We start from the raw sequence: 19,183 nt of genomic DNA on the forward strand, positions 1-19,183 counted from the left end.
TTCATAAACAAAACTCATAGTGGAATTTCTTTCTGCAGAATGTTTTTTTTTTTGTTTTTTTTTTTACTGGAAAAGTGTAATTTCTTCTAACTCTCCAACACCCCGTGCTATGCCTGCTACAGAAAGAAAGTTCTGCCAAAAAAATTTAGTGATAAATATACTTCACATAAAAGTTAGATTATGTGAACACAAAAGACTTTAACATACAACTCACAAAAAGGTGACCCAATATAATATCATCTAAGATTTTTCTATCCAGACTGGAGGGACCTTTAATTGGCACATTATAATTTCTCTTTACTGAAACAGAAATGAAACGATGAGGATTCCGAGAAATAACCACTACTGCTTAGACAGTTCTATCTCTTTTTATGTCTGTTTCATTTATTAGCTTAGATTTAACTGAAGAAACTCAAACTTAAAAATAACAGAGTGTAGGGATTAATCCATCAATTTGTATTTTCTTTCCTCTAAATAATGATTTTCTTTCCCTATACTGGAAAATATTAGCTTCTAGTGTCATTGATAAGCAAATATCTTCATAGAATCTGAAGCATATAGACTGTTTATATACTCAGCTTTACTGGAATTAAATGCCGTTAGAGAGTGTTTCAGTTTTTTGCCTTTCCAACCTAACTCCTGGAGTCAAAAAAATATTCCTGTCGTTTAAGATACCCATGTTCCCACAGGGCTATTCCTTGAACAGATAAAAGCTTATAGTGGAACTGACCTTTTAGCAGATCCTTCATTTTTATTCTTTTTAGCAAGTTGTATGTTTTAAGAGCTATCTTTGTGAGGTTTTTAAGTCTGTGGATCTATTTTGTAGTTTCCCTGTCCTACACAAAATATCTTTCTCTAAAAAAGGAGAAGTGCCGGGTATGGTGGCTCATGCCTGTAATCCCAGTACTTTGGGAGGCTGAGGCAGGCAGATCACTTGAGGTCAGGAGTTCGAGAGCAACCTGGCCAACATGGGAAACCCTGTCTCTACTAAAAATACAAAAATTAGCCAGGCGTGGTGGTGTGCACCTGTAATCCTAGCGACGTAGGAGGCTGAGGTGGGAGAATCGCTTGAATCTGGGAGGTGGAGGTTGCAGTGAACAAAGATGGTGCCACTGAATTCCAGCCTGGGCGACAGAGCAAGATTCCATCTCAAAATAAAATGAAAATAAAGAAAGAGAAGTAACCTTGTTTAACAGAAAATACTAGAGAATCGTGGGAAAGAAAAATATGCTACCCCATGATATATCTTTTTTTGGTATATTTCAAGATGGCTATTCTGAGGGACCACAGGCACTTCAATAGCTCTAAAAAGTCATCTTTTTGTGGGGGAGATATCTATGTGCATATAATACATATTTATACCTTTTCTCCTGTTAATCTATCTATTCTCAGTTTCCTCAACTCAAATTGTCAAAACTTCAGAAAGATAAAGAAAAGTTCCCTTCATCTCTGAAAGGAATCTATATGAGAAACAGGTCTAAAATACTTAGAATGATTCCCAATGATATTAAATATGGAGGAGTACAGTAGGACATATAATAATAGAAAATATTTGAATTTATAGATGAAAAAAGTGAAAACGAGAATATGGGTAAGAAACAAGAACATAAATCTATTTTTTATTACCTTATTTTCCTCATAATCACAATTTTAAATGCTGGCACTAGAATTATGATGTTACCAGTGTCGTTCTATTTTACTCAGGAATTACTATGGTAACATTAAATAATTCTCAAGGCAAAATTCATTATTTTGTGTTACGATTAAAAATTATAAACTCATACATACTTCAGAAGACTGAGTATAATACAGTTTTAGTTATCAAGCATTGAAATTGCCTCAATCTTAAAAAAATTTGGTTCTACAAGTATGAAAGCCTTTTTGAGTTGAGATTTTTGTCTATTTTGTTCATTACTGTGTCTTCATTCCTAGAACTTTGTCCCAGTGCAAATTAGGTACTTAGTTAATATTTGCTGAATTGGTATCATGAACTAGCCTTTCTCAAAGCATTGTCAGAAGAACACTGGAGCATTTTTTTTGTCATTAGTATACAGTGTGATAAGAGAGTTCTGTGGTAAGAGAAGTTTGAGAACCACAAGGTACCAGGGTAATATTTTAGATATTCAAGTTCTATATAATCAGATGTCCTGAAAACTACCTGTGGTTAACTTGGTTAGCTATGGTAACATGTTCACAAAGCTGTGGTCACTTTCCTGTTCCAGTGGAAAATGCTGCTCAGAGCTGCCCCTGCCCTAGCACAGTATGTGTCCTTACACCCAAGTGTATGTTCAACAGGGGATCCACTTGGAGTTCAGATTCCATTTAGGAAGTCATTTTTTTAAAAAACAATCTTGAGACTCAGCACTTATCTTTGATGATCCTTGAAAGAGTAAAGTTCTCATGAGGTAGCACATTCAGACTATGATAAAACAAAAATTTACTCTTTTCCAAGTACCATTTTAATAATTTACATGCACTCATCATTTAATCTTCAAGATAAGTGTATAAGATATGATTTCATCAATTCAGAACTTTGGCTTTTTGAGAGACACTATTAAGAGAGTTTACATATTCTCACTCATAGGTGGGAATTGAACAATGAGAACACATGGACACAGGAAGGGGAACATCACACTCTGGGGACTGTTGTGGGGTGGGGGGAGGGGGGAGGGATAGCTTTAGGAGGTATACCTAATGCTAAATGACGAGTTAATGGGTGCAGCACACCAGCATAACACATGTATACATATGTAACTAACTTGCACGTTGTGCACATGTACCCTAAAACTTAAAGTATAATAATAATAAAATTAAAAAAAGAATTTAAAAAGTAAGTCATGGACTCAAAATACTTTAAATATATTTAATAAAATCTTAGAATATAACTAGAACTCTCAAAAGCCAACAATAATAATAATTGAAATCAGAAAACTCAAAAAAAAAGCCAGGTAAATTGTTTGTGATTGCCTAGGTTTTTGGCCATCAGACAAAATGAAGAATTAGCTTAAGAATTAGATGAAGGATATTGATAGTGTTGTTCAATTACTTGATTCCCTTACTGAGAACACAGGGCCAAATATTTTGACCCATGTTCATGAATGAGATCACCCTATAATTTTTCTCTCTATAGTGTTCTTCTCAGGTTTATATATTAAGATTGTGTTAAATGCCATGAAATAAGTTAACAAGTTTTTTATCCTTTTTTTCATTTTCTCTGGGAAAGTCTATATAATACTGAGCTTATCTGTTTCTTTGATGTTTATATAGATTCATCACTGAAGCGATCTTTTTTTATTTTCATTTTAATAGTGAATTTTTTATTACTGCTTTAATTTATTCAATAATTTTAGGACTTCGCAAGTTTTTTGTTTTTTTCTGAGTCAGTTTTTGCAAGGAATATTTTACTATGAAGTTTCCACTTCTAAATTTTCATATTTATTACCCTATTGATTTATTATATTTTCATAACATTTTAGAATGTATAGCTTCTCTACATAGTGATAGTATAAAAATTCATCAAACAGTTTATAAGTATACGTGAATTATCAATACAACTACAGAATAGATACAGGAAACTTTGTGATATAAGATAAAATTTTAAAATGGCACTTAGTATAATTATTTTATATCTTGTATAGAAAGAATTTTTCTACCATTCATAAAGAATGATTCTCTGTATACTCAAGAATTTCTAAAAATATGGAGTTCAAAGGTTATCCCCACGGAGACAGACATCTGGGAGCTTGTTCAATAGATACAGGAATCACAGTTCAGAAAGTCTGTTTACTCTGTTAACAATGGTGCATACCCTGTCATTGGTCTGAAAGTGATTTCTCAAAACACAGTGAGAAGAATAAAACTTCTCTCTTTCATCATGTAATATCACCTGCCCTCAGCACTATTTTTTAGCCACCATGTCCTCCACAGATAATTTTAAAAAGGAAAGCACCTGATAAAAATGTATTTTCCAAACTCAGGCCTATTCAATTGTATTAGTTTGTCACTTAGTAATATATTTCTACATACAGACAATCCTGTACATATACTTAATTGAAAAACTATATCTAAATGTCCCATTTTGTAGGAAACATCAGTACTATAAAAATTTCCATATGTAACGAAGATGGTATAACCAGACACAAGTCCAACTGCCAGCCACTTGCTGAGTCCCATGAGCAAGAATGAGATCTGGTGGAAAGTAAGTGGCTTTTACTCCAGAGCTTAGCTGAAAGGAAGTGGTACAGGTTCCTGCCTTAAAGGGAGCTGCTTCCGCTTTCTGGGCAGAAAGCAGAGTCTTTTAAAAAGGGACTTGGTGTTAAAGGCATGGAGGGAAGGGGGTGAGTAGAGGCAAGGTCTGCGTGATTTGCTGGCTGATGCCATTGCAGGCAGAGCTAGGTTGTAAACTGACCATTCTCTGAGGCAGTCTCGTTGTGGGTAGGTACCTAGTTTGTTTCAAGGTTCGGTCTCCAGAACTTCTAAGTAAACTCATAGTTAGGTAATCTTGCTATGTAGTGTAGGAACTATCCGGTGGTGAGGAGGTAAGGTTTATGACTGTATTCTTAAAGAGCCACGTAGGAGGTAGAGGAAAATGAAAAAGGTTAAAAAAAACCATTTTATTTTTCTTTACAATTAGGCGTATATAAGAAAATTGGGCATATATTATAATTGGAAATATATAAGAAGGTAGAAAAAGATCATTAGCATGTTTCCATGAAAATGCTATAATAGTTGTAATAATTTAAAATAATTTGCAGCTGGGAGCAGAGGCTCAGGCCTGTAATCCCAGCATTTGGGAGGCTGAGGCAAACAGATCACTTGAGACCAGGAGTCCAGACCAGCCTGGTCAACATAGTGAAACTCCCTCTTGACTAAAAATACAAAAATTAGCTGTTCATGGTGGCGCATGCCTGTGATCCCAGCTACTCGGGAGGCTGAGGCAGGAGAATCACTTGAGCCTAGGAGGTGGAGGTTTCAGTGAGCTGAGATTGCACCACTTCGTTCCAGGTGGGGCAACAGAGGGAGACTCTATCTCAATAAATAAAATAAAATAAAATAAAATAATTTGGAACATAAGTAAAAGATTCTTAAAATAAGATTTTTATATATGTAGGAAAGGAGTTCAATTAATTCAAATACTTTATTTCACCACAAATCTGTAGGATATTCAAAAAGGCCTTGAGTGTTGCAATGACTGCTAGAGTGTATTTCTTAAATACATTTTTCTGGTGGAAAAAGTCTTTGTCTCTTAGTCAAACAAATAAATTTGTCAAGCAGCATATAATCCATTAATATTAATGACAATGTTTTGTTGAGTAAAATTTTTATATTATTGGGGTAACCTCTCCCTTTAAACAAATGGAATATATTGAAAAGCTCTATTAACTCTTTGAAAACATTAGGGTATCAGTTTTTCTATTTTCCATTTTGGCTAAAGTTATTTATTTAATACATATCGATTAAATAGCTTTCATGTTTTAACATGTTATATAGGCACATGCTATTCAAACTTGAGAAATTAATTGCACTGTGAAATAGAAGAAAACCATGGACTACTATCTAAAGAAAAGTATATCGAAATAATAAAAATTACTTGGAATTTCAATGCTATTAACTTACGAAAACAAAAAATGGTACAAACAATACTACAACAAATCTTTAACTGTTTTGTTTTGTTTTGTTTTTGAGACAGAGTCTCCGTCTGTCACCCAGTGGCATGATCTCAGCTCACTGCAACCTCTGCCTACCTGTTCAAGCGACTCTCATGCCTCAGCCTCCCTAGTAGCTGGAATCGCAGGCATGCGCCACCATGCCCGGCTCATTTTTTTGTATTTTTAATATATACGGGGTTTCCTCATGTTGGCCAGGCTGCTCTGAAACTTCTGGCCTCAAGTGATCCACCCACCTTGGCCTCCCAAAGTGCTGGAATTACAGGCATGAGCTGCCATGCCCAGCCCCAATCTTTAACCCTTAAATAAACTCAGAACCATTAGTTCTTTAAAATAGGCATTTTTTCTAAATCTTTCTATTCCTAATTTTATTGATTTTTTTTTCAAGAAGAATGGTAATGACTTTGCTATAACTACCTGCACATATTGATGCTGCATGTTTTTACTGGAAAATGAACTTAATGTGGATATTGATTAATTTTCATGTTTTGTTCTTTGTAGATGAAATCATAAACATACACCCATGCAGGTAACAGTACAAGTGATTATATTTTATTGCCAACAAAAATAAAATTTAAAAAATTAGAATTCCACAATTTATTTTCTCCCAAAGGTGGTTCTAACATTGATTCCCAGCTTTCCAGTAAGAGTACTTTTGCACCATAGGTTTGGGAATGTGCTGAGCAATTTTGTCTTGGGCAAATGTGGAACATACTTTAAAATGAGTACATACTTTTCAGAGACCAAGTAAGCATCCAAGACCGTTTGCATTTGGTGATTACTAACTAAAATCACTCTAAGTAAGTGAAAGCTGTAATAGGCAGAATTTGAATAGATCTCTTTAATCAAAATAATCCTGAACTCAATAGCTTAATTTTTAATTTAAAAATTTTTCATCTGCCCCGTGCTTCAAGTTCCTTATTTCAGCCTCTCCAATCCTGTTTTCTTTAAATCATCAATTTGAGCTAACCTAATATTCTATGTCTTCTAAGATTTAATCCCTTTATTGTATTTTATTTGTATACATTTTAGGTGATGATAGATGATGTCAAAAGGAAAATATTTTCTAATTTTATTTTTTTGATTTATTTTTTAAAAATTCTTTTTTGTGACTTCTCAAGCAGTGATATGCGTTTACATCAGCAAAATATACACAAAAATAGACTCCTTTACCACTTTTCTAGTTAATTCATACATGCTGCCTAGTCTTACCTTTGCTATATGAGGAACTATTCCATTACTAAATGTGCCAGCTTCAGGGACACCTTTTTTTGTTTGTTTTTTTAAATGGAGTCTCACTCTGTTGCCCAGGCTGGAGTGCAATGGTGCAATTTCAGCTCACTGCAATCTCCACCTCCTGGGTTGAAGTGATTATCCTGCCTCAGCCTCCTGAGTAGCTGGGATTACAGGTGCCCACCACCACCACGCCCGGCTAATTTTTTTGTATTTTTGGTACGACGGGGTTTCACTGTGTTGAGCAGGCTGGTGTCAAACTCCTGACCTCATGATCCACCTGCCTCGGCCTCCCAAAATGCTGGGATTGCAAGCGTGAGCCACCGAACCCGGCAGGGACCACTTTTGGTTCTCCATGGCTTATGTTTCCCCTAGAGTTCTGCTGCCATCTTCCCCTAGTCCTCTCACATCCTCCTCAGACTGTCTGCTCTCATAACTCTTAAGCAAGTCAGGATGTTCCTTACAATATGCTGCTTCATGCATCCTGACTCTAGCTGAATACAAATCCTGGCAGAATCCCAACTTTTTCTCTCCTCACGAATTGATTTAGTGTAAGAAATTTTGCTTCATGGATAGAGGTGGATATGTATTTAGTGTAACATATTTTTCACTCTTGTAATTCTTGACAGCAATTAGTCTCTTTGAAATTAATATTGGGCTTTTATTTTACCAGGGTTTACAGATGTCTTCTTAATTTAACAAAGTTTTAGAACTTAAATTCCCCTACTCTTTATTTCATTGATTTTTAAAGTACCCTATGACCCCAATTTTCTCCAAGAGATAGAAAGTCAAGAGCAATTAAAAAAAGGTAAATATCTCCCCTATGCAGTTTCTTAATTCTTTTTCATAGTTACTTCCAGATACCTGCAATCTCTTTGCTGCTATTCTCCCATATAGAATTATTTTGCTAGCTCTGGAATTGTTCACAATTATATATTAACTTAATTGTCTTGGAGAGACAATTTATGACAGATTATTGTTACTGATTTTATTAGCATTGTATCTTTCATCCAATAGGGACACATCGATGAAAGAATTGCGGAATTTGAGCACATTATGGCAAAGGGCTTGCATTGAAGTGTCTTAAGTAGACCATCTAACTTAGAATTCAACAACTGCCTGCAAAACCGAGATCTCTTAAATCTTTGTCATCCTAATTGTGATACACAAGTGGTCTAGAATGATGCCAGCCAAATTCCAAGTTCAGAAAAGCCAAAATTGGGACAAAAATGCACAGGATAATCTATTATGTATGGTTGAAGTGTTGGTTCAAGAAGTCTCGAAGTACAAATTGGAGGTCAGAATCCACCAGTTCTGCTCTCCCAAAAGTAATGAATATTCTTAACTGGGACCTCAGCTGAGGTGGGCTGGAGCCAAGCCACAGGACAACCTTCTGTTTCACTGCCAAGACCAATGTCTGCAGGTAGATGAGTCTTTTCACCAAGGCACTAGTATGCATGATTTTTTTCTGGACCCCTTGGCAGATGGTTTTGGTCAAGGCCAAATGTGACTATAGCCAAGCCTCTTGGAGAATGGGGCTATTTCCGGTCTTGAGCCTAGGTGCATAATCAGCAGATCAACCACTTGGGTATCAGACTGCACTCAAAATAACTGTCCTAGGTCTTGGGCATCATTGGTGTTGCATAATCTCCTACCTGAATCCTGAGGCTTCTGCAGAGAGGCTTTTGTCTATGGATGGATTAAGAATTCTTGTTGCTGTGAGGGGATGTGATTGGGTTACCTCCTATGCTACCATCTTGCTAAAGTTGATTTTAAATAGCACAGGCTATACTGCCAATATTTTCTCTTAATGGGCATATGTTCTGAATGAATACATGCCCCTGAATGAATCCCTGAATGACTTAGGTGACATAAAGGTACTGTTCTCTAGTTGTTCTCAGTTCCTGAATGCCTTATCAAATGTAAGTGTCTTACTCTACTGACTATGTTTCTACTGTTTAAAAATAAACATTTTTATGTGAAAAGAATCAAAAGCCAAAAATTTTATCTGGAACTCAAAAAAGAAAGCAATAGTAAGATAGACTAATAGTTTTGGAAAAGTGTATTGAATTTAACAAAGAAAATATATTTATGTGTTCAATGTTAGTATTCCTATGAGATTTTCAAAAATAATCATATGCAATCTTTACCTTGCAGATTTTCAATCCTAATTCCTTAGTAGATGTCATTTCTGTGGAATGGTTTATAAATTAATACCTTGTAAGATTCTCAAACTTAGCTTTGTAGTACATAATTCTAGATTTGACTCACATTTACCAAAAACTGATCCTTCCTCATTCTGATATCTTAATCGATAAAACAATGTTTCAATCAATATAATTGCCCATACTCAGGCTAAAACCTCCAGGGTTGTCATCTGAAATGTCTTTCTCTTTCATATGTGTATTTCAATAAGTCCGCAAGTTCTGCCTGCTTCCAAAATATTCCTCAAATTTTAACATATCCCCTATGTCTGTAGCAACAACTCTCGTTTCCATCTTCATCTCTTCCTACATGATTTCCTGTCATGACTAATTACACTGTTTTCTCCTGCGACTCCTAACGGGATTCTCTTCACAGCTCCCAGACCTCAGTGTTTTTTCGAGTTGTAAATTTGATGACACAACCTTTTTGTTTGGAAAACGTCAATGTTTTCCCAATGCAATAAGATTTAATTCAATCCCTTTACAATGGCCCCATTTAATCTGTCCCGACTGTGTTTCAAGACGGTATCTCCTCCTCATACCAGTTCCCAATATTTTGACAACTTTCAATTTATTTTTGTTGTCTGGACAGACTGAGACTTATTCCTGTCTGGGAGATTTTGTACTTGCTCTTCTCTCAGGCAAAATGCCCTTCCCCAAGATTTTTGCATGTCTCCTTCTATGGCTACAGCACAGTGTCTTCCCATGCCAGACTCTTATATTCTATCCCTACACTGTGTTTAATTTTCTTTAGAACATTTAGCATTTGTAGAAATTATGTTATTCATATGCAATATTTTAAGATGTGGTAAGGGAGATCTGAGACAATAGGAACTCTTTTTTGCTTGTTCACAATTGTAGTATCCAACACCTAGAGGAACATCTGGCAGAGATGGAGAGAGAGCCTTCAGATGCCTCCCATCTGATGCACTTGGATTCAGGTGGAATCTGTTTGCAACTTTCCCTCATATCACCCCATCATCTTTTTCTCTTTCTTATATCTATATCATCTGTATCTAATTCTATATTTGTAGCATTCTTATTTTTTGTTCCCTTCCCTTCACTTCCTTTCCTCCCTTCCTCCCTTCCTTGCTTCTTTTTCTCTCTCTTTCATTCTTCTATTAATTATCTATAACCATTCTCCAGAAATTCTTAAATGCAAATATTTAATCGTAGTATGAACTTAAACCAATAGGTTAAGTCTTTCATAAGACCTTATTATTTTAATATTTTTTTTCTAAAATAGAAAAAAGAAAAAACTTGACTAGAAAGGGGGCATGGGTGAGGACACGATCTGAAGCCCTGGAGCTACTTCATCGTCCAGTAACCTTCTTGGGCACCTGGGATGGTCTTAGATTAGAAGACAATTTATATCCATTTTACTCTCGAGACACTTATTTACTAACTGTTGATGCAAGACTCAGGAACCCTGATTTCTCTTGGCAGCTTAATAAGGTGTTTTTGATTTGCATATTTAGAATTTGGATGACTGTATTTGAAATTACCATTGTATACTTCTATGACTTTAGAAAAAAATGAAAGAAAATAAAAAACAGAAGACTATAATATAGCATTACATTTGATTCTATTCAGTTCCATTCATTTCTAATTTATTTGTGGAAAAAATAAATAGAAAAATAAAATATACATGTAATATCCAAACCTTGGACCATTCAATTAGGTGCATAATATTAACCACAAACATTGCCAAAATTTTCTGAATCGAATAGCAACACATTTATAAGCCATAATCTTCTCATTAACAAGTCTGCTATTATGTAATACTCAGTTTCTCCCTAAGCATTCTCTTGGGGTTAATTATTGACTAATCTGAGTTTTATCTTCAAGTACCCCCCAAATTCTAGTAAATTAACAATAATCAGAGGATTTGGCAAGAGGATGGCAGCAGAAATAAATATAAAATTAAAGTACATAGTTATAATATATCAACAGTTAGCCCCTGGTTGCATGTAGCATGAATTTTGCTATTGTGCCAGGCAGCCTCTAAGGTGGCCTCACATGATTCCAACCCCCAGATATTCCCTCGATTATGCCATTGTTTTCCATTTAGTGACCTGCTTCTAATCAGTAGAACATGACAATGTTGAGGAGATGTCACTTCCTTAATCAGGTTTTAGAAAATAATATCTTTCTTGATATTAGACTGTTTTTCTCAGTCTTTTATTGTCTTTGATGAAGTAAGCTGCCATGCGGGAGAAGACTGGGTGATAGGAAAATGGCATAATTCCTCTGACCAGCAGGCAGTAAGGAACTGAGACCGGTAGCCAAATGGTCCCTGAAGAACTAAATCCTCCTGCCTGCTATGTGAACTGTGAGCTAGATCCTTCCTCAGTTAAACCTTCAGCCTCAGCCCTGGCTGACTCCTTGATTTCAGCCTCATGAAAGTCCGTAAACTAGATACAGAGAGACCCGTATAAATCAGTTACAGATTTTGGACACACAGAAAATGTGAGATAAGAAATGTGTGATGTTTAAGACACTAAGGTCTGAGGTATTTTTTTATACAGCAATAGATAAATAATCCACCTATTTATATGCATACATAGAAATTGCATCCTACTAAAGAGGTAAGATAATATAGCCCACTTATCACAGACAGTTCGACTTTTCACTCTGTTATTTTATTCCTTTTTGAGTCCATCAGAAATGTCTTTAACAATAGAATTTTTTCTCAGCCACTATGGAGACTAATTTGAATAAATCAATGATCAGATTTTAAGTTTTTTCATAGTTTTTATACAGTTAATTTGAGCACTTTTTAGCACTGCTCTTTTAGATGATAATAGCTTATATTACTAAGCAAGTGACAAAAATACTCACAACGGGAGGCTGAGGCAGGAGAATCCCTTGAACCAGGGAGTCGGAGGTTGCAGTGAGCTGAGATTGTGCCACTGCACTCCAGCCTGGCAAGAGAGTGAGACTCCGTCTCAAAAAACAAACAAACACTCACAAGATAAAGTTTCTGCAGGCTTCAGTAAACACATTTATTTTTCTTTTTGGTCTAGGTTTGACATTAGAGTTACTGTCTTTATAATCTTTTGTCATTACTCATTCCAATTTTTATTCCACTTTGTTTTTTGTTTGACAAAGATTGTTCTGAAATTTCCATCTAACAGATTTTTATTAAATATCTATACACCTATATGTATGATTCTGTAATATTTATTTTATATATTAATTAAAATATAACATCAGACCCGCTGTACCCAGTAAACTCCTGCACATCCAGCAAGAAACACCCAGTGCTCCTTTCTCACACTATACGACAAGGCCTTAAAGGGGTCCCTGAGCATTTTGTTAAAGGGAATGACCTCAAGTAGTTCAGCCTGTGCTCTTGGTGAAGAATATTTAACTGGTAAACATTTCTTAAGGAGAACCAATGATTTTTTACGAGCCATAGAGATATATGATCATCACAGATGGAATGCCATGTAATGTATGCCCACATCTGCTCCCTGTGAAGCAAACTGTTCTGTCATTTTATGAGTCAATTTTGTTTGTGAAATAGGTGAATGATAAAGATGGCTGGATTGCAAGAGTTTGATACAAAATGAAGTTTAACTCTATTGGAAGGAAAACAATTAAGCCAGTAGAGATTTATAAAGCCACACATTGCTTATTTTTATAGCTTGACTTCATCATTTCAAATATACAGCTTTAAACATGAAAGATCAACCAAAACAGAGAAACTGTTACAAGGGTATCCAAGATCCTAAAAAAACATACCACTCTCTCCTGAATTATCTAGGACATTGCTTACATCTGAAAAATCATTTTATCTTTGATGATGTATCTCTAGGGTGCCTGCTTTAATGATAGTAAACTAAGGAATTCACTAATTTTATATTGTTATTATTTTAATGCACAATTCATTTTTATCAAAATGATTATAAATTATCAACATATAGTTTCTAATCTGTTGTGTTGGTTTATGAAATTATATTTAAAGTGATGAATGGATCATTATAAAATATGCTGCTCATAGTAATAATACTTCCAAGAATATATCAAATAAAAAGTGCATATCATAATAGCATCAAGGATAGCGAAATTAATAAATTAGCAAAAAGTAATAACAATTATTGACTATTTTGATGCAAAATCCATTAAGGTTGTCAAACTGGAGGAATGCATACTACTGATGCTAATACTTCAGTGAGAACACATGAGTTAAATGATGGGGCAATAGAGAATAAAAATAAAATATGAAAGATAGAAGGATAAAAGGAACAGACTGAAATGTAAATGTGTTAGGGTAGAAAAGTCAAAAGATATTTATTTAAATATTTAACAGTTTGAGATTAATTAATTTTAACTAATTCTACAGCATTGGGACAATCTCAGGGGCCCCAGTAGATTAAAAAGTGATACAGTCTTTAGAGGAGTAAGTACGTTGGTTACTTGCTAAATATGTTAACATTTTTAAATAGCAGATAATTTGGAAATAGTCTCTAATATTAAAATGGTCCATAAATGTGTATATTTTAGAAATTTTATTTCTAACACACCCAAATATACATGTAAATAACATGAAGGAAACAGTTCTAAGATTGTGAGTCATATTTGAGGCTGAAACTGCAAATGAGTATAAAACGGAGATATTTTTAACTGTATGACCCTACATATAATAAACAATGATATCACGATTATATTTTAAGGACAATATAGGTAAAGATTATAACTTTTATGAGTTAATGTGGCTGATTTGAACTAAAATAATCAGATATTGATTTGATACATTTGTTTCATATCCTTAAAGGAAATGTTCTCAGTATTGGGATACCACTCAATATTAAAAAAAAAAATTTTGGGGGGGATTAAAGGGTTATTATATCTGTATAATATCCATATATATCTCTTTATCTCATTGTTTTAGTTATTGATGTGTCTCATTGATCACACGTTAAAGAAAGTTTTTTGGTAACATGCAAATATTTCAGCTAAGTAAAACCGTGTTTAATCATTATAAAAAATTAGTCATGTATCAAAGGGCCATGTGAAAAGAGAACAGTGTGTTTTAAGGAAAAGAAGCACTTTTGAAAAGGAAGAGTGTGGCATTTGATCTCAGGGTTCTGCAGTGGATGATGACTTCAACAAAACCACAAAGCAACATAAAGACCAGGGACCTAAAAGACCAAGAGCTCATACACAGGGCATGAGGTGCCCAGAAAACCTAATAATATAGCTGCTGCATCATTTTGTGAATATGCCTAAAAGAAATTCCCATGTAAATACTATATTCGTTTTTCTTTCGTTTAATAGTAACCCAGTACTTTGTGAATGATCCCTGTGGGAAACACTAGTGTCTTTAGTCAAGAGCATTCATTGAGGAACAGACTGTTTTTGATAATGTTGCAAAAACGTCTTAAATTTTTTAATCTGATACTCAATTAAATGAAATAATAGAGGGTAAATTTGCCATCTAAATAAGCAAGAAAAACCTAGTCTAGTACTTCAATGGAAAATGAAGAATGTGTAGGGGGAGCATATGTGATTGCATTATTTCACAACAATATATTCTAAAAATAATTTCTATAATGCAGATATTATTCTACATAGCTCATAGTGGTGCTCAGTGGTGGAGCAGTGTTTGAAAATAGATAAGTCTCTGAAATCTATGCTCTTTATACACCACAGTGTGTAATTTACAGCATGTGAAATAATATGCTGAGTGTGTCAAGATAATTTATTGTATGATTTGACAGCTATACTTGTCATTTCTGCTCAGGTTCCATGTCTAACTCCTTAATGTAAAAAATGTGACATTCAGTAGGATTAACTAGATTTTAATAGCACCTCCTCAACCATAGTCAACTTAATGAAAAATGGCAAGGTAAACCTAGCTGCCTGAAAGCAACCATTCTAATGTAATTTTATACATACATTTCATACTGTAGCAGCAGCCAGATGACAACAAATATGTTCACTTACTCACTGTGACTTCTCCAATATCATGGCATTACATACAAATTATAGTTTCTCTAGATATGTCACGCCTTTATGTGCTTAGCACACAAAAATACATGCACTCCCGTCCCCCACAAAAACAAGATTAGAAAATGGGATACATCTAAAACCCAACCCGAAATGAATTTAATATAACTCTTAAAAATTGCAAATAAATAAAAGTAATATGATTTTTCACAAAACCAGAATAGGACATAAAACCAATTTTTTTCTGAACCTAAAGTGAATTAAAAATTATTTATACATATACCTAATGATAAAGTGCCAAAAATTGAATTCAGAATTAATGTATGCTGTCATCAAAACAAACAAAAAATACATTCCTCTAAGCTATGAATGCCACTAGATACATTTTTTAATTAGAAGGCAGGTGTATTAGTCTGTTCTCATGCTGCTGATAAAGATATACCTGAGAATTGGTAATTTATAAAGGAAAGAGTTTTAATTGACTCACAGTTCCACATGGCCGGAAAGGCCTCACAATCATGGTGGAAGGTGAATGAGGAGCAAAGTTACGTCTTACATGGTGACAGGCAAGAGAGAGACTATGCAGTCAAACTCCCCTTTTTAAAACCATCAGATTTCGTGAGACTTATTCACTATCACAAGAATAGCACCAGAAAGACTCTCCCCCATAATTTAATTACCTCCCAGTGGGTCCCTTCCACAACACGTGGGAATTATGGGAGCTACAATTCAAGGTAAGATTCAGGTGGGGATGCAGCCAAATCATATTATTCCACTCTGGCCCCTCCCAGATCTCATGTTCTCATATTTCAAAACCAATAATGCCTTCCCAACAGTCCCCCAAAGTCTTAACTCACTTCAACATTAACTCAAAAGTCCACAGTCCAGTCTCACCTATGATAAGGCAAGTCCCTTCCACCTATGAGCCTGTAAAAAGCAAGTGAGTTACTTCCTAGATACAAATGGTGGGGGTACAGGCATTAGGTAAATACACCCTTTCCAGATGGGATCAATGGGCCAAATTTGTGAGAAAGACATTTTAAGTGGAGTTTTAGCATGCTTGAAGAGTGCTATGGTTGCTCTTATCTATAGGCCAGACCTTACAGTGGAGACTGCAGTCAATGAATTGTGTAAGCTGAATGCAATGGGCATAATTGGATTCTGGGACAGCAGTAGTGAAGTGGTGTCAGTCAGTCACCAAAGGCAGGGTAGGCATGTTTATCATAAAAGTCAGCACAGTCAGAGCAACAGTGAGAATATGGGTGTACCTTGGAGATATTGTGGGTTTGGTTCCGGAGCACCACAATAAAGCAAATATCACAATAAAGTGAGTCATACACATTTTTTGGTTTCCCAGTGAATATAAGTTATGTTTATACTCTTCTGTAGTCTATTCCACCTGTCTACAATAGCATTATGTCTAAAAATGTGCACACCTCAATTAAAAATACTTTATTTCTAAAAGAAAATACTAACACTCATCTGAGCCATCAGTGAGTCATATCAGCAGGTCATAACCTTTTTGCCATTGGAGAGTCTTGCCTTGATGTTGATGGTTGCTAAATGATCAAGGTGGTGATTCCTGAAGATTGGGGTGTCTGTAGCAACTTCTTAAAACAAGACAATGATGAAATTTACCACATCAATTGATTCTTCCTTTCATGAATGATTTCTCTGTAGTATGCAATGTTGTTAGATAGCGTTTTACCCACACTAGAACTTCTTTCAAAATTGGAGTCAGTCCTCTCATAACCTGCTGCTGCATTATCAACTACATGTATATAATTGTCTAAATCCTTTGTTTTCATTTCAACCATGTTCACAGTATATTCACCAGGAGTAGGTTGCATCTCAAGAAACCATTTTCTTTATTCAATTATAAGAAGCAACTCCTCAACCACTAAATATTCATCATGAGATTGCAGCAATTGCATCCCATTTTTAGGCTCCACTTCTAATTCTTGTTTTCTTGCTACTTCCACCACATCTGCAGTTACTTCCTCCAGTGTAGTTATTTCCTGATGCTTCCTGAACTCCTCAAAATCATCTTTGAGGGTTGGAATCAACTTCTTCCAAACTCTTACTGATGTTGCTATTTTGTCCCACTGTTAAGAATCATGAATGTTCTCAATGGCATCTAATATGGTAAATCCTTTCCAGAAGGTTTTTAATTGATGTTGTCCAGATCCATCAGAGGAATATCTCTTGCATACATAACCTTATAAAATCTATTTCTTTAATAATAAAACTTGAAAGTCAGAATTATTTCTTGATTCATGGGCTGCAAAATGGATGTTGTGTTAGCAGGCATGAAACTATCATTAATCATACTCTCCATCAGAGCTTCTGGGTAACCAAGTGCATTGCCAATGGGCAGTAATATTATGAAAGAAATATATATATATATATATATATGTATATTTTTGCTGGGCAATAGGTCTAAAAGTGGACTTAAGATATTTAGTAAACTATGCTGTAAACAGATGTGCTATCATCCAGGCTTTGCTGTGTCATTTACAGAGCACAGGCAGAATAGATTTAGCCTAATTCTTAAGGGCCCAGAATTTTCAGAATGGAAAATGAACATTGGCTTGCACTTAAAGTCACCAGCTGCATTATCCCTAATGAGAGGTCAGCAAGTCCTTTGGAAATTTGAAGGCAGTCATTGACATTTTCTCTCTAGCATGAAAGTCCTACAGGAAGTCTTCCAATATAAGGCGTTTCATCTACATTGACTATCTGTTGTTTTGTGTAGTCACTTTAATCAGTGATCTTAGCTAGATCCTCTCAATAACTTGCTGCAGCTTCTCCATCAGCACTTGCTGCTTCATGTTGCACTTTTATGTTACAGAGATGACTTATTTCCTTAAACCTCATTAATTAAATTATATCAAACTCACTTCTGTAGCATCTTTATCTCTCTCAGGCTTCATACATTTAAAGAGAGGCAGGGTCTTTCTTCAGACTGGGCTTTGGCTTAAATAAATTTTGTGGCTGGTTTGATCTTCTATCTAGACCCCCTAATACTTTTCCATAATAGCAACAAGGCATTTTGCTTTCTTATCATATTTGTGTGTTCACTGAAGTAGCATTTTTAATTTCCTTCCAGAACTTTTTCTTTGCATTCACAATTTAGCTAACCATGGTGCAAGAGATCTAGCTTTTGGCATGTCTTGGCTTTTGACATGTTTTCCTCATTAAGCTTAATAATTTCTGCCTTTTAATTTAAAGTGAGAGACGTGTGACTCTTCCTTTCAGCTGAATAGTTAGAGACCATTGCAAATCATCAATGGCCCTGTTTCAATATTGTTGTGTCTCAATGAATAGAGACCCAAGGAAAAGGATAAAGATGGTGGAATGGCAGGCTGGTGGAGCAGTCAGAGCGCAACATTTATCAAGTAAGTTTGCGTTTTGATATGGGTGCAGCACAGTGTTCCAAAAGAACTACAATAGTAACATCAAAGATCACTGACTGCAGATTACCATGACAAATATAATAACAAAAACATTTGAAATATTGCAAGAATTACCAAAATGAGACACAGAAATATTCATGTGAGTACACGTCAGTGAGCACACAATGTTAGAAAAATGGCACTAATAGACTTACACAATATAGGGTTGTCACAAACCTGCAATTTTTAAAATATGTAGTATATGCAAAGTACATCAAAGCAAAGCACAGTCAAGCAAGGTATGCATGCATCTCTTTGAATCTTAGCAATCACAAGAAGCTCCCTGTTTGGGTGGACCAGCAAGTGGTTGGGTGTGGGTAACAGAGGTGCACAGCTGCTACTGTACCAGTAGCACAGATATCATAAAAGAAAAAAAAAAATCCAAAGTTCATCAAACTCAAAGATTGAAAGTAGATACGCCCACAAAGATGAGGAGGAATCAGCACATGAACAGTAAAAACTCAAAATGCCACAGTGCCTTCTTTCCTCCAAAGGACCACATCACCTCTCCAAAAAAAAAAAAAAAGGTTTTGAACCGGGCTGACATTGAACCCTCAGCCATAGCCTGACTGATACGACTGATATGACAGGAATATAATTCATAATATGTTAAGAACGGAGTTCATTAAGCTACAGGAGTACATTATTAAATCATAACAAGCAGTCTCTT

This window comes from Gorilla gorilla, chromosome 7 (assembly GCF_029281585.2).
Source record: "Gorilla gorilla gorilla isolate KB3781 chromosome 7, NHGRI_mGorGor1-v2.1_pri, whole genome shotgun sequence".
Classification (NCBI taxonomy): domain Eukaryota; kingdom Metazoa; phylum Chordata; class Mammalia; order Primates; family Hominidae; genus Gorilla; species Gorilla gorilla.